General features: G+C 55.4%; 1 protein-coding gene across 1 annotated transcript in view; it reads left to right on the forward strand.

Moving 5' to 3' along the window:
* The first annotated feature begins 394 nt into the window (after window positions 1–394).
* Window positions 395–15,219, forward strand: part of PSD2 (pleckstrin and Sec7 domain containing 2) — an 86,460-nt gene continuing 71,635 nt past the window's right edge. Inside the window, exon 1 of the mRNA XM_078360833.1 lies at window positions 395–498. The gene's annotated coding sequence lies outside the window, so the exon portion shown is untranslated. The remainder of the gene's footprint in view (window positions 499–15,219) is intronic.

Consider the following 15,219-nt stretch of genomic DNA (forward strand, 5'->3'; position numbering starts at 1 on the left):
CCTCCCTATTTGCCTCTGTGTGTGTGTCTCTTTGACATGTCTGGTGTCTGCCCTGCTTCTGGGCTTGTTTCTGTGTGAGCCTCTCTGCAGCCCTGCCGGGTGTGTGTGTGCACGAGGCTCCGTGCCTGTTTCCGAAAGTGACTCTAGGTGCGACAGTGTGTGTGATGGTGTGACTGTGTCTCTGTATCCGTGTGTGACTGTGTGTGAGACTGTAACTGTTCTGTGTGTATGTGACACACCGTGTGCGTGACTAAATGGTGCTGTCTGTGTGACTGTTTCAGGACCTGGACTGTGGGGGCACAAAATTTAAGGGGGCTCCATCAAATCTCAGTAATCAGGAAAAATAATATTTTCGCAGACTTTTAAAAAACACAATGCAAAAAATGATGAAAATAGACTATTGAAGACAGGCTCAGTGTCCGCGCCTGTCCGTGTGGCTGTGTCTGTGCCTTCGCGAGTGTACCGGTGGCTGCCGCCCTCCCTCCCGCGCGCCGCCAGGTGAGCGAAGCCCCCACCACCGGTCACGCTGCTCTGGGCTGAGCCTCGGTAATTTCCGAGTCGGCGGCGGCTTTGTGTGCACCGGCCGCGGTCTGGGGGCGGGGAGGGAAGGGAGGGTTATTTCTCCCCCCTCTTCCTTTTTATTGGGTCATTAACAACCGCCCGGACTGCCGCTGCGCCCCCCCTTTCATGTCTGCCGCGCCTCCCGCCATTATCTGCCTCCGCCGCGTCGCGTAATTCGATGCCAATCAGGTTCGGGGCTCAGAGGCCGCCGGATCAAAGCCGGGGCCGCAGCGCTGGAGGGAGTGGGGTGGGGGAGCGGGCTGAGCTCCCCCGGGGTCGGGGCACCCACCAGGGGTCCCGCTCGAGCATCTAGGGTCAGACGGGGAAGCCTTTGCCCACACCGTGCGGGATTCAGAGGGCTGCCTGGGGTGACCAGGTGGTCAGTGGTTGCGCTGCGCGGTCTAGCCGAGCACCAGGGTCCCTTGGGGGTAATTTCATGGAGGGCGCAGCCTTCAAGTGGAGATTCTAGGAGGAGGGATCAGCCTGGGCACAAGCGGAGAGGCAGGACTCAGCGGATCGAATAGGAAAGGAGCTGGCTGGTAGGATTCTTCTGGCTGACAGACTGTGTTGTCTTGCAAGGGTGAGGAGCAATGGAGGGGGTTGAGAGGGGGCGGGCAGAATCATAGCTGGCCTTCAGAATTCTTTATCTGGGGATGTCCTCTGTTTGCTAGAGGCTATGCTCTGACTCAGTTTCCTCCGCTGGGAAATAGGGAAGCTATCCCACTCTTCCACAAGGGATAGTGAGGTGATGGAGGTGATAAGACAACCCAAAACAAGCACAACTCAAATTTCGTGAGCACTTTCTGATTGTAGATCAGGCCCCAGTCTCCATTCATCCATACAACAGCTCTACAAGTTGGAACTCATGTTTTTACAGATGGGGAAACAGAGGCACAGAGAAGGAAAGTGACCTGCCCAAGGTCCAGGGCTAGTGAGGCACATGGCTGGGATTGGAATCAGGCCCATAGATTTCATGAAGGGGCCCTCTCCCGGGAAGGCCCCTAGCCAAGCCATCTGCTGTTCTCCCACCCCTTCTGGGTTCTGGGATGAGGGTAAAGGGTTTGGAGCTGCCTATGTGAGAAGCCAGTGGATCCACAGAGCACAGCGCGGGCTGGGTAGGCAGTGGGGGCAGACTCATCCTCCCCACACTCACAGCTGTCTCCACTACTTACAGCCTTTGGGCAGGTCACCTGCCACCACCACCCCAACCCTGGCCTTCGTCTGATCTGTAAAAGGGGGTTCACAAGCTTCTTCAGGTTGTCCCTGAAGAGTCAGTGAGTGGACCTAGTAAAGGGAATTTTCAGATGTAATGTGGATGGGAATTTTTATCACCGTCAACCAAAGACTCAAGGGGGGTAGTGTCTGCCAGGCAGTCCCTGAAGGGGATGGAAAGCCCCCTTCTTCCCCCAAAGAAAATGCCAGTGTGAGTTCCAATGATTTTGGAGAGAGTTGTTCCCCCATCTCCACCCTTGAGAGGAAGAGAAAGAGATTTTTCTCTTCCAAATAGTACTGGGTCTTCACAACTCTAAATATCTCCAACCCTAGAATGTTCTGAGCAAACCAACATATACGTAATAATATGCTTCTGTTCTTGGCTAGGTGCAGTGGCTCATGCCTGTATCCCCAGTACTTTGGGAGGCCGAGGTGGGCGGATCACCAGAGGTCAGGAGTTTGAGACCAGCCTGACCAACATGGTGAAACCCCATCTCTATTAAAAACACAACATTAACTGGGTGTGGTGGCACATGCCTGTAATCCCAGATACCCGGGAGGCTGAGGCAGGAGAATTGCTTGAACCTGGGAGGCAAAGGTTGCAGTGAGTCAAGATCATACCATTGCAACAAGAGTGAAACTCTGTCTCAAAAAAAAAAAAAAAGCTTCTGTTCTTAACTAAAAATAGGCCTCCAGACCTTGAGGGCACCAGCAAGCAAAGACCGTCACTGCTGTCCTCTCCCACCATACCCTGGTTCTGGGGCCTGACAAGTTGGGGCTATGTGCTGAGGAGATGGTGACTGGAGGTCCCTCAGCAGCCCCTGGTGTTTTACAAATGGTTTCTTGAGGCTGGGCAGTGATTCATGCCTGTAGTCCCAGCACTTTGGGAGGCCAAGGTGGGAGGATAGATTAAGCCCAGGAGGTAGAGGCTGCAGTGAGCTAGGATTTTGCCACTGCACTCCAGCCAGGGCAACTGAGTGAGACCCTATTTCAAAAACAAAACAAAACGAAATGACAAAACAAATGGTTTCTTGAGTACCAGCTTGGGTTGGGTTAGTCTGCACTGCACTGGGAAGGCAGGGGTAGGAGGCCACAGATAAATGCAGGAGTGCCTTGGCTGGTGGGAGAGGCCGCTGGAGCATGCTTCCTGCATGGGGTGATCTGTGCTCACAGGGGTGGGGCTTTTAGTGGGCCTGGGAGCACCCTTTCTTTCTGGAGAGACAAGTGAGCTGGATAGAGAAGGATAAATAGAAGTTCGCTGGTTGAGGGCTGGGGACAGGAAGTACATTTCAGGAATGTTTGAAGCCCAGAGGCCTCAAAGAATAGTGCACAGTGAGTGTTTCTGGAGGTGGGGAGAAGGGCCGGGGTTGGGCTGTAAAGGCCCAAGGAGCATGCGGGCAGGAAGGGCAGGGCCTCGAAGGATCTGGAAAGCAATCCTGAGGGTGCTGGGGAGCCAGGGCAGCTTCAGGGAGAAGTCATCTTGCTTTAGCCTCCTCACCTGTGTAGTGTGGGCACAGGCCATCCTCCCTGCAGGGGAGGATGGTAAAGGAGAGACTGGAAGGGGAGGCGCTTAGGCCTTTTACTACCTTGCTCCCTGCATCTAGGAACTAGGGGTTAGGGAATGAGGCTGGAGTGAGGAGGCAGGGACTGGGGGCTTTGTATCCACTGTTCTCCAAGCACAGGGAGACAGGCCAGGGAGCCCATGCTTCCTCCCAGACCTGGCCTGGGCTGCCAGACACAAGAGGTGGCCATGATTAGCAGCTCCAGTTGGCCCGGGCATGTGGCTTGGGCAGTGTCTCCCACTGGGGAAATGGGATCATGGTTCTGGCTCCAAGGTCAGGAAAGCTGCCATTGCCCAGGAGCTCCTTCTTTCTGCTGAGGGGCTCTGCAGGGCCCAGCCTCAGGCCTCACCACATTCTTCTTGCCGGATTGGCAGGGGCCTTCTTAAGAGGCTTCTCTTCCAGCTGGCATTCCATGCTCCAAGGGGAGACCTGGGGGTGGTACAGGCCACAGAGCTGGGGGCTGAAATCTCTGCCCTAGTCTGGTTCTACATTTCTTATCTTCCTGAAGGAGGCCCATGGAACTCCCCTGTTCTGCGTCTCTCCTGGGGAGTTCCTGCCTGTCTGGAGCTGGGTGCCTGTGTGTGTTGGAAAGGGAGGATTGGCTGCACCGCACACCGCAGATCCCAGCTGCCTCTGGACGCCGAAAAATCCAATTTTCTTCCTAATTGCCACCGCCCGCGCGCACTCTCTCTCCACTCACAGCCTACTTCTGCTTGGCGGCGCCTCGTTTCCCCCACATTCTCCCTGCTCCTGCCTCCTGCTGCCCACCCCACAGCGGATGCTGCCCCCCCTCACGGTCACCCGTGTCGGGACACACCATATATCATGTCTGCAGCCGGGAGGGGCCTGGGAGCTGGCCGGCCCCCACCCTGGGCTCCCTGACGAAATCGTCCTTTTCTGCGGCGGATGACAGGTTGTGGGAACAACAGCTTGAATTACGGAAAGAAGTTTCCCCACTGAGTTAATCTGCAGTGGCTGGAGGTGACCTTCTGGAGACGGCGATTAATCACGGGCCGTGGCGGGCGCCGTGCCACGCCGGGCCCTTTGGGGGAATACTAATTCCACTACAAGATAAATCATAATTTGACAATAATCATCTGCCCTAATCACTCCAATTCTTCCGTTTAATTATTTGTATACACCGTGTTTCTTCCAAAGACCCTGTGTGCCCATGGGTGGGGAGAGGACGGTCTCCTGGGCACAGACCCCTCTCTGGCCCCTCAAACCTGTCAGCCCCGCTGGCATGCCTGGGGAGGCCTGACTCAGAACTGATAGGGAGAGCGTTGGAGTTCAGAGTTTGATAGGGCAACTGGGGAAACTGAGGCACAGAGAAAGGCCAGGCCTTGCCCAAGGTCACATGGCAAGCTTCGGGTGAGCCAGGCTGAGGACAAAGGGCTTTGATGTTGAGACCCAGGCTGCAGCCCACTTCCCGGAATACCTCACTTCTCCTGCCCTACTCCCTAACCTTCCGTCCTCAATCTCCTGTGATGCCCAGTCCCACCCTTCATCTGCCAGTGTGGACAGGTTTGCTGACTGCTTCCATTCCCCCTACCCCATCTCTGGGCCTGGCTGTGCACTCAGAACATGAAGATCAAGGATTGTAAGCTTGTAGGCATCCGAGCAGGCATTGCCTGAACCTTCTTTTTTTTTTGAGATGGAATCTTGCTCTGCTCTGTCACCAGGCTGGAGTGCAGTGGTACAATCTCAGCTCACTGCAACCTCTGACTTCCTGGTTCAAGTGATTCTCCTGCCTCGGCCTCCCGAGTAACTAGGATTACAGGCACATACCACCATGCCCAGCTAATTTTTTTTGTATTTTTAGTAGAGACGGGGTTTCACCATATTGGCCAGGATGATCTCGCCCACCTCAGTCTCCCGGAGTGCTGCCGCCTGAACTTTCTTACCAGTCGCTGTGTGACCTCTGGCAGTTGGTGGGACCTCGCTGAGTCTATAGCCTTTATCTGTAATTGTGTTGAGGTCTCTGTCTCCCAGGGTGGTAGAGACTTGGCCTGGTGCCAGATCCACAGGTGTGCTCACAGATGTCTGCCATTTCCCCTTCCTGTTCTGTCAGGGTCCAGCCACTGGAGCCCTGCATTTCCTACCTCCCTTTCTCCTCCTAAATTTGGTTCCTGGTCCCACCATGCTCAGGCCCTGGGTTGAGCCGCCAGGAGAGTCCCAGGATCCTAGCTGTGCCCCTGGGTTGGCTGACTCTACTACTGACTCTGGCTCCCTGAGCAGGAATCAGAATGGCTCAGTGACTTTCTTCTTCCAGGCAGGCTCCTGGCACCCCATGGAGAAGGGTAGTGGCAAGTGGGGTATAATGAGAGCTGCTAGATCCAGGGCTTGTGGCCTACCTTTGCGGCAATGTGAGGGGGGACGGTTCTCCCAAACAAGAACCACAAGCCTGCTGGGTGTGTGCTGAGGGTGCTACGACCATAGAGAATGAGACACTGATGATAATGAGAATAACCATAACAGCAATGAATGCTCATTCCCAACAACAGCCTGCCCTCGGTATCTCTTGGTCCCAGGGTCAGTGTTAGGCTGATAGAGGAAACGTAGCCCTTCCCTGGTGGCCTTGTGGTTAGGATGATAAAAATAAATACACAAATAAATAAAAGGGAAATACAGCCCCATCCCCAAGATGCTCTAGTGTCAGGGAAGATGTGACCCCTTTGCTCAGATCTGAGAGAAGCCAGACTCGGGGAATACAAACCACAGCATTGCCCGTCAAGGTTTTGGAGCCCCTGCTGTGTGCCAGGCCTGTGCTCAGCTTTTTACCTGCTCCACATCACTGAGTCCTGACGACCACTTGTGGGTAAGATGTGATGTCAGCCCATTTTACAGATGAGAAAATCAAGTCACAGAGAGGCAAAGTCACTTGCTCAATGTCACTATGCTTGTGAGCACGAGGTTGGGATTTGAACGCAGCCTTCTTCATTCTTTCCTGTCTCCCAGAAACCGTTTCATCAGTATTGTAGAATTTCTGGCCAGAGGATCTGGGCAAAGCTGAGTCAGTCTGTTCACCTGTCAGGGTCTCCATGCTTCTGGCTGCAAAAGGGGCTTCGTGCATTTGTGAAGTGGGGATGTGGAAGAACAGCCGGTCCCTGCCTCAGCCCTATATGCCTGTACGTCCCTCATGGGGTCCTCTTTCCATCCTTTCTGTTGTCTTTCCCCTTCAGCTCACCTCTGTGGACTCTAGGTTCCTTATTCCCTGTCCTTGGCTAGATCAGCACCCCCCAACCTCTGCTTTTCCATGACCCTTGCCTGGAGGAGGAGGTGTGTGTGTGACAGGCAGTGTTCTGTAGTCCCGCAGCTTCCATCCGATGCTGTTTCCTGGCAGTGCTCAGGCAGATCAACCATGGCTTAAGACCAGTGGGGACAGTGTTGACTTTGTGAGAGGTATTTTGGTCGGGAACCCCTGGCTGTCTGCAGCCCTCACCCTGCCTGCCTTTTAAGGTGAGTTCCTAATACCAGGCAGGGTTCTGGAAGGCAGCTGTGCAGGAATACCCCATCCCAACCACGAGGACCTGAGGAGGGTCATTTAGCCTTTCTGAGCCTCTGTTTCTGTATCTGTACTCCAAGGGTAATAATAATGCCTGACATATGGTAAGCACTCAATCTTTTTTTTTTTTTTTTTGAGATGGAATCTCACTCTGTTGCTCAGGCTGGAGTGCAGTGGCACCAAGCGGCTCACTGTAACCTCTGCCTCCGAGGTTCAAACAGTTCTCAGCCTCAACCTCCTCAGTAGCTGGGACTACAGGCGCCCACCACCACACCTGGCTAATTTTTTTTGTATTTTTAGTAGAGATGGGGTTTCACCATGTTTGCCAGGCTAGTCTTGAACTCCTGACCTCAGGCGATCCATCTTCCTTGGCCTCCCAAAGTGCTGGGATTACAGGCATGAGCCACCATGCCCAGTCTTTATTTTGTTTTTTTCTTAAGACAGGCTCTTGCTCTGTTGCCCAGGTCGCGCAATCATAGCTCACTACAGCCTCAAACTCGGGCTCAAACGATCCTCCCACCTCAGCCTTCTGACTAGCTAGGACTACAGGTGTGCACCACCATGTCTAGCTAAGTAATGGAATGTTTTGTATAGACCCAGGTATCCCTCAATAATGTTGCCTATTGTTATTTGAAGTACCAGGCTGCTTGTTGAGGTCACAGAGGGGTCAACCAATTGTCACCCTCCTCTAGCTTGGCCCTAGATTGCCTTTTTCAGGGTGTCCAAGAGGGGAGGGGCATCTCCCCTGCAGATAGCACTCCACTCAGAAAGGCGGCTGGTCAGATCCCTCCCAGCAGAGCCAGCCCCATCTACTGCCAGGGGGATTGCAGGACTGGAGGCCCAGCTGGGGAGGTGGCAGGCCTGTGGCAGCAGGGAAGGGAGGCAAAGGTTGGCCGAGTGGGGAGTGATGGCCTGGGGGGAGAGCAGCCGAATCACTGGGGAGAGAGGGAGGCTGTTGCGCTATAAATACCTTCCAGGTAACAGGACCCATAAATGAAGGGAGGGAATTAGTCACATTCTGCAGCGCCTCAGAGAGAGGACAGGGAGCAATGACCTGAATCCATGGAAGGGAAAAAATTAGGCTAACCTTGTTGGGTTGGGGGGAGGTTAGGGGCTGGATGCTGTGCCTCCTCCATGGGGTGCCTGAACAGGCTCTGCTGGGCAGCCAGGAAGGAGTAACCCTGGCAGGAGGGGTCTGGAAGGGTCATCTTTTCTATTTCCATGTCCAGATGTGTGAGTCATGTGGGGCTCTTTCTTTTCTCCTCAAGGATCTCCTGGCCTCTCTCAGAACTCACACCCATTCCTCCTGGGAAGTTCTTCCAGGAGTCTAGCCCCAGTTGTTCCTCATGTCATGCTGAAGCATGTTTCCATTCACTGCCCTCACTGTCTTTAAGCCCTGGCTCCCCCTGGACTCCCCACCTTGTCATGCAGCTAACTCTGGGGTCATTCCCGGGGTTTCTAATCAGGCAGGAGGATCTTTTGAGGGGAAAGGCAAGAAGGCCATGTCCTGTGTCCTCTCTGGACTCAAGACAAGTGGGTCCACTCGTCCCTTGCTGGGATGATGACCGTGGCCTGTGCTCTAGTCTCCCAGCCCCAGCTTCAACCCCTCTGGGCCAGCCCCTCATCCCTGGGGTTGCCAGAGCAACAGTCAACACATGCCCTCCCTTGCCAACACCTTCTCTCCTCCTCTCGGAATGGAGGCCAGTCCCCTCGGCCTGGCACAGTGAGCCTCCAGGATTGGCCTCCAAGCAGCTTCCTAACCACATCTCTGCCCTTGCTCTCACACCCAGCCCGCCAGTCTACATTCTCCAGGTCTTCGTACCAGCTGTTCTTTCAGTCTAGTGTTCCTGCCTCTTGCTATGCCTGGCTGACTTGTGTTTTCTCCCAAGACCCAAGCTCGAGTCTGAAATTCTCTCTGCTGCCTCCCCAGCTGGGTTGGGTCCTCCCTCATCTATGCTCCGGAAATGCTCAGGCAGGGGTAGTGTGGGGAAGTTGCCAAGATCCAAGTGAGAAGGCCAGCTCTCCCTTACCCTAACTACATGGCTTCTGGTGAATAGATGAGCTCTTCCGTGCCTCAGTTTCCCCATGTGTGAAAAGGCGTTCTCACAGTGCTTCCCAAGGGTTGTACAGTTTAGGCAAGACCCTGCATGAGGAGGGCTGAGCACAGTCAGGGGATGGCTGTTGTTGGGGTCGCAGTATTGATTGCACTGTTTCTGTGTCTGCCTCCCCTGCGGGCTGTGAGATGGGGGGGGCAGTGCAGCGTCCCCGTGTGACTTGTTGTCGCTGTAACCGCAGTGGCCAGCTCGCGCCTGGCACTGAGACGGTCGGCAAATGTTTGCTGAATTAATGAGTGGGGGCTGCAGGGAGGGCTTGGGCTGCAGTTTCGCCTGGGCTGCTGCAGCTGGGGCGCGGAGGTACATGTGTGTGCCCCTGCGAGTGTGAGTGAGGGGCGCCTGTGGGTGGGGGAGCCATATCTGTGTCCCGGGGGTCTGGCGGCGCCGTGGGCAGCCTGGCGCGCCCGCTCCCTGGGGTCCCCGCCGAGCGCCTGCCTGGCTGCGGGACCCCGTTGCCAGGAGCAGTCAGGATGCGGCAGCGTCTCCATGGCAACGCGGCATCTCGAGCCGCGCGCCGCCCTCCCCCGGCGCCCCGCAGTGGGCAGGAGGCCGAGCCTGGCAGCCCCTCCTGGCCCAGCAGCCAGCAAGCTGGGCCAGGAGGCCGAAGCCTGATGGGAGGGGCTGAGCAGGGGGCTCCTCATTTTTCTAGGGATGAGGGGCTGACCTGCCTTTACTTCCCACCCCCATCTGGGGGAGGTAGGTAATAGCTGTCCTCTGTCTATGAGCAGCACCTTCCACCCCGCTCAGGGCAGGAGACCCCCACTGGTGAAGGGACATTTCTGATCTAAGTCCTGGCTGTGAAAATGGCGCTGTTGTGAGGGGCACTGAGGCACTGCCAGGGAAGTGCCATACTGTTCCAGGGTTTCAGTGTGACCCCAGTGACTTCCATGACCCACGCAGTGTCCACCCGTGTCCCCACTTCTCATAGATAATGCCCAGTACCTGCCATGAACCCTTCCAATCCCCTTTCACCCTTTCAGTTGCGCCATATCCCCAGCCCCACTCAGTACTTCCCACTTCGGGGTCCATGACCCTCCCACCCCTGGTTCCCACTCAGTTCCCCTGGTCCTCGCTGTCTTCCACTGCCTTCCAGCGCTTCCCAGCACACAGTGTCGCCAGCTGTTATTCAGTACCCCCAGTGCCTACTCAGTGGTACTTCCAACATCCACTCAGGGACCCCGTTACCACCAGGAAACCACCGAGCGCCCTCTTTCCAGTTTAGGCTTGGTGCCCCTTAAATATTCTCCAGGGACCACCCACTGCCCCCAGTACCTGCCTGGGGGCCCCCAGTGCCCTCCTATTAATCTGCCCAGTACCCTGCACACCAACTGTAGTTCCCAGCACCTCTTCATACTTCTGTTCATCTAGTGACAATCACCACAACCTCGTACAGCCCAGTATATTTTCACCACGCAGCCCCTTGCCACATTATTTCCAGGTAAATCCCTGTTCGCCCCCTTGCCCATCTCCCACCCTCCAAACCCAAGCTCCTCCAGGCCGCAGTGCTCGCAGCGGCCAGGAGGGGGAGCACGAGTAGTCAGCCGGAGACCCAAGCGCGGGGCGCGGCTAGGGCGAGGGTCGAGGGGCTGCATCCAAGGCCCTCTTCTTATGTGGGCTAAATCTGAGCCCAGGGTGCGGCTGCGTCCCGGGGGGGTTCCGCCCGGAGTGTCGCACCCCTACCCCGCATATTCTGCAAACCCCGCCGAGTCCGCCACCGCCGCCGTCGTGGCTTTGGCTCAGAGAAGGGGCGCGCGCCCTCTGGTGGCTGTTGAGCAGTGCAGCTTCCTAGGCTGCTGGGGTGAGGGCGCAGCTCCGATATGGGGTGATGCGTTAGTTCCCTCTCTCTTCCTCTGTCCCCCTTTATTGGGCCTGTCCTCAAGCTGCCGGGGATAGAGTGACGGCAAGCCAGACCCCTCTCTGGGGTGTGGGTGGAGAGCCTGGGTCTGGACGAAGGTAGAACATTGGGTAGGGAGGTGTGGAGCCCAGGGCCTGGATAGAGGGACCATGGAGCAGAATGGTGGTGTCGGGGGAAGGCTGGGTCCACAGATGAAGGACTGACAGACGGGTCTGAACTCAGGAAGTCCGCAGTCTGAGCTGTGATTCGAATGTAGGATAGGGTAAGACGGGGTTGGCGGCAGTAGGGTGAGGCCTCCCTTCCAGGCCTGGAAGTTCTGTCTGGCCCTAAGCCCTTCATGGGGTCCTTGCGGATGGACCTACCCTTCGATGACTCTGTTTCTGCCTCTGCCCATCTACCAACGCCTAGCCGTCTTTTCACCTGCCTGGGCCTGCTTCCCAGTCTTCTTCAGCAGTCCTGGAAGGGTGGGAGGCACGCTCTACCTCTCCCATAATATGGGGTTTCTTCTCCTCTGTGTGTGGGGAAAATGGATGGAGCTAGAGCAGAAGGGACCCAGGTTAGATTCCTGCAGTCTGTCTTGAGTTTAGGTGACCTTGGCCTGTAGGACCCTCCAGGGTTAGATCCGTGATTTTGTGCCCATTCAGCAAGCACCACCTTGATGGATTAGTGAGTGAGTTCCCTTAGACTTAAAGGTCCTTAGAGATGCCTCCTCTGTCCTCCCCATTGCCTGGCTGGGGAAACTGAGACACCCAGCAGGTTAAGAATTGTTCTAGGGCAAATAGAGGGGAAGGCGTCAGAATACTAAGGTAATGAAGAGCACTGGCTGGTCTGGGTTTGGGTTTGGGCAAGTCCCTTCCATCTTTCTTTCTTCCTTTTTTTTTTTTTCTGAGAGTCCCACTCTGTTGCTCAGGCTAGAGTGCAATGTCACGATCTCAGATCACCGCAACATCTGCTTCCCAGGTTCAAGGGATTCTCAAACCTCAGCCTCCCAAGTAGCTGGGATTACAGGTGTGCACCACTGTGCCTGGCTAATTTTTGTACTTTTAGTAGAGATGGGGATTGCCCATGTTGGCCAGGCTTGTCTTGAACTCCTGACCTCAAGTGATCTGCCTGCTTCGACTTCCCAAAATGCTGGGATTACAGGCATGAGCCACTGTGCCTGGCCCCTTCATCTTTCCTTTCTTCTTCTTCTTTTTTTTTTTTTGAGACAGAGTCTCCCTCTGTTGCCTTGGCTGTAGTTCAATGGCCCAATCTCAGCTCACTGCAACCTCTGCCTCCCGGGTTCAAGTGATTCTCCTGCTCAGCCTCCTGAGTAGCTGGGATGACAGGCGCCTGCCACCACACCCAGCTAATTTTGTATTTTTAGTAGAGATGGGGTTTCACCAGGTTGGTCAGGCTGGTCTCGAACTCCTGACCTTAGGTGATCCACCTGCCTCGGCTTCCCCAAGTGCTGGGATTATAGGTGTGAGCCACCAGGCCCACCCCACCTTTTGTCTAAGCCTCAGTTTTCTCATTTATAAAGTGAGGATCAAAACTCTACCTACTTCCCAGGAGAGTTGTAAAGATTAAGTCAGATGAGGATGATATTGGAGAGAATAGTAACAATGATGGGAGCTGTTAATAATGTTAACTGAGCACTCACTTTGTGCCAGGTGCTGTGCAAAGTAATTCAGCGCATGCGATCCAAGAGGTTATTATACCAGCCTGACAGAGGTAAGGCTCCTGCTCAGAGGCTCTCAGTGGACCAGCTCACAGGCAGGGTGACAAAGCCCTTAACAGATCTTGTATCTGGCCCCAGGCCACCAGGATGAGCTCCAGAGTCCTCTGCCTGAGCTAGGGCTGTGCAGTGCTCCCCTGTCCCCTGGGCCTGGCTCAGATATCCGCCCCCCCCCCCCCCCGCCTCCGGGGAGGGCAAATGGGGCTGGCTGATGGAGGAAGCATGTGTCCCGGCCTGGGCAGCTGGACCTGGGGTCCTTGCCCGGGGAACCTGGGGCCTTTCCTGCAAAGGGAATATCCTAGAGCAGGAAGGAAGGAAGTGGGGAGGAGGAGGAAGAGAAGGGAGAAAGGATAGGACAGGCCCCAGCTGGAAGAGAGTTCTCTACGGGATTGGCCAAGAAAAGATCCCTGGACTCCACGCTGAGAGGCCAGTAGACTGGTCACCCTGGCTGGGATTCGGATGTGTGTGGTGGAGGAGAGGAGGACAAAAAAAGAGAATGTGACTCACTCTTTGCCCTCTGTTTCCTCATCTGTGTAACAGGTATAAGAACACCCCCCTCACCTGGGCATGGTGGCTTATGCCTGTAATCTCAGCACTTTGGGAGGCTGAGGTGGGCGGATCACCTGAGGTCGGGAGTTTGAGACCAGCCTGACCAACAGGGAGAAACCCCGTCTCTACTACAAATACAAAATTTGCCAGGTGTGGTGGTGGGTGCCTGTAATCCCAGCTACTTGGGAGGCTGAGGTAGGAGAATCGCTTGAACCCAGGAGGCGGAGGTTGTGGTGAGCTGAGATCGCACCACTGCACTCCAGCCTGGTCAATAAAAGCGAAACTCCGTCTCAAGAAAACAAAAAACAAAAAATAAACACCTTCCTCCTGGGCAGAGTGAAGAAAGAGATGGGGAATGTGCAGAGCCGGTCAGGCTGCAACACGGTGGGTGCATCTTGCCGCTCGGTCCCTCCACCCGGGACTAACTGCCTGATCTGTCAGACAAGACAGCAGCTCATGCAGAGTCCAGGCTCCCACCGCCTGTGAACTCATGCATTCGGTCAACAACGTTATTGAGCGCTTACTATGTGTTGGGGTCCTGGGCTATTACCCTGAACAGGATTCAATCCCTGCCCTCAAGGAATTCTGTCGTGGATGGGGGGCAGGGGAAGATGAGTCCCCAGGCAGTGATGCTGGAGAGGTGCAGGGCCTGTGCCCTAGCCTGGTGTGTTGGGGAAGGCTTCCTGAAGGAGGTGATATTCATGCCAGGACCCAGAGGGAGTGTGCGCAGTCGGAAGAAGGAGCACAGCGGGAATAGGTCTCCAGGCGAAGGGAAGAGTAGGCTCCAGAGCTCAGGACCCAGGGCGAGCAGGGCTGTGGCTGCAGCAGAACAGGTGGCAGCAGGGGTTGGTGGAGAGGAGGCCAGGCCTCGGGCCTTAGGGATAGGGCTGTGGGTTTTTTCCTGAGAGCGATGGGTGCCAGAGAAGCTTCTAGACAGGGATGGCATGGTCAGAGTGTGATAAAGCCCAACGGAAGGCACTCAGGGCCTCCACATGACCTGCCACCTCTATGCCCTCATCTCTCCAAGTTCCTTTGTTGGGGGTAGCAAGGCTGGAGCACCTTTGGCCCCTCGGGCTTCCCACCTCCTTTCGTTATAAAGGATTCTCCCTTGCCTGAACTGCCTGCCTGCACTGAACATTACCTATGGGCAGGGACTGTGGTGGCTTGAGTCCTCATCTGTCCAGCACTCCCCAGCTCTTCAGGGACACTCCTTTGTTCCCTAGGGGCTGTGAGTCATGGATGCCCCACCTCCACCTCCTACCTGGCTATGGGTGGCCTTGTGACCCAGGCTGGGTCAGTCACTGCACTTCAGACTCAAGACACTGTTGGGTGGGGGCAGTGCCCTGAGTGGGGACAGTCACAGTCCTCTTTGGAAGTTTCCATTTGGCTTGGGGTGAGGGTGGAGGCAGGGCAGCTTCATGGACATGGGGACACACAGGGCCCCATGCTTACAAGGGTCTGCTTAGCTTAATGCTGTGTTGTAGCTGTCTTGAAATGTCTCATAATTTCATCTTTGAACTTGTGTTTTGTAAGTGGGGTCCAGTGGGACAGTGGGGCATGTGAGTGCACAGAGGAGAGGGTGCAACCTGGGTGTCATGCCGGCCGTTGGGGCTCCCATGTGCACGCAGTGCTTGTAATGTTTGTGAGCACAGGATTCTGATGACCCTACCATAGGTGGGGGGGCTCAGTGAGACTCAGTGTGAGTGTAAGGCAAGCATGTTATGTTTACAACTGAGTAAGGGGGAACGCTGACAGTCCTGAGGGACCTTGCCTTCCATTTCAACCAGAACTTGCCAGATGCAAGAAGGCAATGGTATGCTAAGAAACATGAACAGGCCTGGTGCCGTGGCAGCTCATGTCTATAATCCCAGCACTTTGGGAGGCTGAGGTGGGCAGATCGCCTGAGGTCAGGAGTTTGAAACCAGCCTGGCCAACATGGTGAAACCCCGTCTCTACTGAATATATGAAAATTAGCGCCGGGCACGGTGGCTGACGCCTGTAATTTCAGCACTTTGGGAGGCCGAGGCGGGTGGATCACAAGGTCAACAGATCGAGACCATCCTGGTCAACATGGTGAAACCCCGTCTCTACTAAAAATACAAAAACTTAGCTGGGCATGGTGGCGCATGCCTGTAATCCCAGCT

The sequence above is a fragment of the Callithrix jacchus genome, chromosome 2, assembly GCF_049354715.1.
Source record: "Callithrix jacchus isolate 240 chromosome 2, calJac240_pri, whole genome shotgun sequence".
Taxonomy (NCBI): domain Eukaryota; kingdom Metazoa; phylum Chordata; class Mammalia; order Primates; family Cebidae; genus Callithrix; species Callithrix jacchus.